Genomic DNA, 5,749 nt, shown 5'->3' with positions numbered 1-5,749 from the left:
GAAATTACCTTTTGGATGGAGCCACTAGTATTAAAAAAAAAAATTAACTTCTAATTTTGACTTTCAAAACTGCCTTTTATATAGGCCTAATTAAAATACATAAATTATTTGACTTTGATCCTGATGTTTTTATTTGTATGTGGTTCTTTAAATATCTCCGATTCCTAAACTTGGGATCGGTCGGAACAAAATTGATTGGCATTGCTTTTGAAATTTATAGAGTAAAGGCCCTAGTGTCTATTTCCGAGTACTAGTATTATTCACACTAATAGAAAAGTTCGTTTCACAAAAGTGCATTCGAACCATTGAACCCAACAGCTCACACTATAAAAACTTTTTGTTTGTGGTATTAAGCAGTCTACCAAACTCAGATATACAATTTGAAAATGGAAATATCTTAAAATCTCTTTTCTCTACGAGGTAGCCGCGAATCATAGAAAAGCCAAAAGGGAATATTTTATTCCGTTCTCTGCAGAGGTATTAAATTGAATTTGAGGCAATGCAGTAGCTCCGTATATAGAATATACTTAGATCAAATAAACATGTCTGAACTTACAACTGATTTTGTTCTTAAACGAGGTGTTTCGGTCAAGGTATTATAACTGTTTTTATATAAATCTTAAAGACAATAGAATTAATTATTTACAGTATTATAGAAATGTATTTGCTAAATGATGTATTTACTAAACTCTGTTAAAGATTTTTTGACCCGACCAATCGCCACATTTGATTTCACATTTATCTAGATATTACACATAGTATGGTTATACGAACCTATTTAATTAATTAATAATATTTTTCAATACTTGGTTTTAATCATTAATTAAGGCATCAAACATTCTGTGTGTCCTGTGAACGTTTTATGTTAGTACTGAAAGATATATTTATATTATTAACAATGTTACTTGTTCTTGTATCTATTTTTTCATTAGCGATTGACAGTTGCAGGTCTTTTGTCTGATTGAGATAAATCAAGGATATATTCAGTAATAATAATTGTCACAAAGCTTTTCGTAGTTGCACGTATAAGTAAGTTGAACTTCAAGCGATTTCAATCGTTCCAAGTTTCCAACTATTAATATCAACATTGTTAATGTACTGAACATCGTTACAGGTACGGTACAATCGAATTAGTGTTCCAAATTCAAACAATGACACATGTTATTATAACAGTTATGATGTAGGCTCTAATATTTTTAAACGTATTATTACCGTTCTAGTTTTACTGAAAATAAATCAAATCGTTAATAAATTTTATGAATACTGGCTAGTTTTTTATTTTTTTATTTTAATGGTATTTTGATATTTTCCAAGAAAGTAGCGAAGATGAAATTAATTTTTCTCACGGCATTTCCCGTGGTATTTTTAATTACTCGCGAGGAAGAAGCGGCAACTTTTTGTTACTGTAATTATTTTGCAAAGATTCTTTTAAAAATAAGATTTTAATTGATACCTCAATTAATTTTTTAATGTATCTGTATAAAAGTTTATTGTTGTAGTTAAAACATCGAGTTCCTTTATAATTTAAAATCTGGGCTTAAAAACGATTGAAATAATTTAATATAAGGCTAGATTTATGAATGAATAAAATATATATTTTTTAATTTGCTGCCATTCATAGTAAAAGAGAATTAAAAAAAATACTTACTAACGATAATAACGGTAGTAATAATTCTATTAAATTATTATATATTATAATTAAATTCTGTTATTATCTTACTAGTAATAAGGTAAATTGAAACAATTGTATAGTTTACATTCATGTCTAAATAAAAGCCTTTTGTAAAACTTTATCAAATTTAACTTTATTTAACAAATTTCTGCAAAGTTGCATATACTAGATCTCATCACAATCCCTTCTAAATTGGGATTCAGCCTATCGAGGGGCACGTCTGTCTGGAGAAGCCTACTTATATGAGCCAAATCGCTATGATGTTATTAAAGACACACTTTAATTTGAATGATCCGAGACTATTAAGTTTGCTCTCGGAGTTATAGGAATTTGATTTTTATTCTGAAAGAGCTGTAACGTATTTGCCTCGAAGCGAAATGCAATTTTAGATTCGTCGGGATTTTTAGGAGAGCCTAGTAACTAGGTTATCATGTGGGTCTGGTAAACTGTATGAAGTTAGAAAATATGAGGAACGAAGTAAAGCTATAAAATCCTTGACCTGAAAACTCATAAAAAATTCTCTTAATGTTAATTTGGTAAATGCAGAACTTTCACGGAGCGAATCTGTCTAAGCCTTATAGAATCATCACTTCGATGCAAAAATCATTTATTCATATAGGTAACATAATATAAACTTATGAACGTCAAAAAAAGAAATATACATTAAATGAATCTAATTTTACATTTACTGCCAGTTCTCAATTCAAGGGTGTAGAACGGAAGAGAAGAACTGGCAATAAACTCTCCGCCACTCTTTTTAATCGCCAAGTTTTTTTTACATAATGTTTGTAAGGAGCTGCAACCATTACACCATGTTCCATATGACATCTTGAGTAATAAAGAATAATAAATTAAATAAAAAACAAAGATTTGTCCTCTATCAGCAGGAGGCATGGTGAAATAGGAGCACGCACATACAAGTAACCTTTAGTGGCTTATATAATAATAAGTATTATATAATATTGTATTCAGTAATTTTAATTAATTATCATGTGGGTTTGGTAAACTGTATGAAGTTAAAAACTTAGGTACGAAGTAATGGTATAAAATCCTTGACCTCACTGCAAACTATAATATATAAAAAAATCTCTTTATGTCAAGTTGGTAAATGCAGAAATTTCACGGAGCGAATCTGTCAAAGCCTTATAGCATCCTCACGATATTGATGATACCTTAGTGGCTTGTATAATAATAAGGCACAGTATATTACATTCAGTAATTTTATTAACCTTTGTATCTTGTATGACATTTTTTTTAACCTCACATCAACCTACATGCAATAGTAGTAACAAGACGCAATCAAATTAAGAACGTGCTAGCGCGTCAGCAAATTTCGGACTTCTCAAAGCAGATTCCACACCATCCGTAATTATTTAAAGGTCAGTTAAAGTGTATTGGAAGTTACGGGCTTAAAATGCCTGCCTGTGTATTAAATGTGTACTAGCTTTAAATTGTGGTTTAAAGCTATAACTGCTGTATTTCTCTTTAAATTCATTATTATAATATTAAAATATATAGAAAAAAATATTAGCAACAAAACAAGTTACAATAAAGTATATCGCTGAGTTCGTGAGTGTATTTGGACTGCCTGTGTCTATTTGGTAACTGTGTACAGAACTTACAATAAAATAAAATTAAAAGAAAATTTGATTACAATTTAAAATTAGGATCGGATATATAACTGGTAGGTAACTTTTTAATGAATGTCTTTGCTTATGTCTTGTATTCGCATACTAGAACTATGTGGAATCAGTTGCCCACTGCAGTATTTCCGAACTAATTCGACTTAGTGCCCTTCAAGAAGCTTACCAAATCTTAAAAAGCCGGCTACGCATGCACTACGCACTTGCGATTTCTGGCAAAGTAAGTGAACGGTATCAATTAACAAAGGCCGGCTACGCACTCGCGAGCCCTCTGGCATTGAGAGTGTCCATGGGCGGCGGTATCACTTAACATCAGGTGAGCCTCCTGCCCGTTTTCCTACTGTTACACAAAAAAATCATACAACGGAGATAATATTACTCCGTCATAATTTAATGTTAAAAGGCAGTTCGTTAATAGTGAAGCGGCAATTTCAAAGTTGTAATTAATATTTTAGAAATACGTTTTATCTGCACGTAAACGCATCATAAAGTTTACTGGTGGTATCTATTCGATTGAAATGCTTTACTACAGATAAATTTAACTTCACAGTTCAGTTCTTACTTGAGTGCTAACATTAGGGTTACCAGGTGAGAGATATCCTGAAACATCTTGTAGAGTGTAATGTCTAATCTATCTATCCTTAGTACATTCTAGAAAAGAATGTTTGCTAGATATGAACATTTTTGTGTAACGTAATTATTTTTTAAATTGATTTGAACCTATCTATCCAAATTTTATCAAACGTGTGGAGCAACGTTTACCAATTTGTTAATGATTAAGTGTTAAGGAAGTTTTTGATTATATGTTTTGAATATTTCTTACTTTCGTTAACATTTGTATATCTTAAGTAAAAAGAAAAAAGTCTGTTAAAAATTGTTACTTAGGGGGAATTAGACTTTTAGAAAGGCTAAGGTTGCGCCTGGAACTGAACAGTAGAGCCTTAATTGAATTTAACTATACAAAAAGTACAGTACGCAACACAGCCATTTAAATACTCTAACACAGAAGATACTCCGTAATACATGACGTTTAACTTTAGGTTTTAGGAGTAAGCTGCCCACTGAAGTATTTCCGAACCAATTCCATTTAGGGTCCTTCAAGAAAAGAGTGTAAAATTTTTAAAAAGCCGGCAACGCACTTGGAAGCCCTCATCAGGTGAGCCTCCTGCTCGTTTGCCCCCTGTTCTATAAAAAAAGGTTGTTATTTTTTATAATGATCATGAAATAATCATGTCCTAACAGGTGACCCTAAATTGACAAGAGTGCACAATAAGCGAACAAAATTTACAGACAAAACAAAATTTATTTCGGAAAAATAAAATTATATAAAACATATGAAAAGTAACAAACTAATTAGCACTAACAAATAATAGAATTATTCCTTCATATATGTTTTAAATTTCACAATAATCAGACATGTTAAAACAAGTACAAATACTTATGTAATATGTTAGAAATATCATCGCAACGCAGCATAATTTCTGCTATACTAGCTATATTAAACAAATCTTCTAATTCCCATTGCCAGTATACAGTACATAAACAATTCCTAATTCAAAAATATTACCTGTGTTAACCCTCGCTGTCTAAGTACCGTTGGAAATTTCATTTGCAAAGTGCGTCCATTACCAGTCATTTAACTTCGACCGTTAAACTAGTGAAATTAAAGTGAAGCTTAGCTGTGCATCGTGGTAATACCTTTCTACTTTATCTTTGGATAATAATATAATGCACGTCCTTGGAGTACAGAGGAATTTAGTTTAAATATTCTATAATAAATACTTCAGTAGATGTAACTGGGTTGCATAAAGTATGTGAGGTGAAATAAGTTTGTAATTGTTTGTAATATTTTGTGGTTACAAAAAATATTTTAAACAACGAAATGACGAATCGATTATAACATTCAACAACTTAATCAATATAATAATTATACCGAATTAATAAAATTATTAATTCCACCGAAACTTCACTGATATATTAATTTTTTTTAAACAACTTGCAAATGCTCGAGACACTACATTGGACCAATAAAATACAATTTTTAATGTAACAAGCACTAATAGGCAACTTCAAGGGATAACATATATTTACATTGGATAATAATATACAGGTATCACTTGTTCAACGTCTTTAAATAATCTGTAGGCATCCCTACTCATCGGCAAAGAAGACAGAGGGTGTAGGCCGAGAGAAAAATCCGACGTAAAAAACTCTCGGCACTATTTTAAAGCAAATCATCAAACAACACTTATTTTAAAACAAATATCGCAAATTAATTAGAAGTAGCCTGTCTAGCACTAGTCCCAGACCCCTTTATCAACTAGACTAACTTTATAGTCAGAAGTAACTAGTTAACTTTTAAGTTAGCCTTTTTACACAGCTTTTCTTTAATACATTTCTTAAATTTATTAAAAGGCTGAGATAAAGAAGTCTC

This window comes from Pieris rapae, chromosome 17, assembly GCF_905147795.1.
Source record: "Pieris rapae chromosome 17, ilPieRapa1.1, whole genome shotgun sequence".
In the NCBI taxonomy this organism is placed as follows: Eukaryota; Metazoa; Arthropoda; class Insecta; order Lepidoptera; family Pieridae; genus Pieris; species Pieris rapae.
This window is presented reverse-complemented; position numbering follows the sequence as displayed.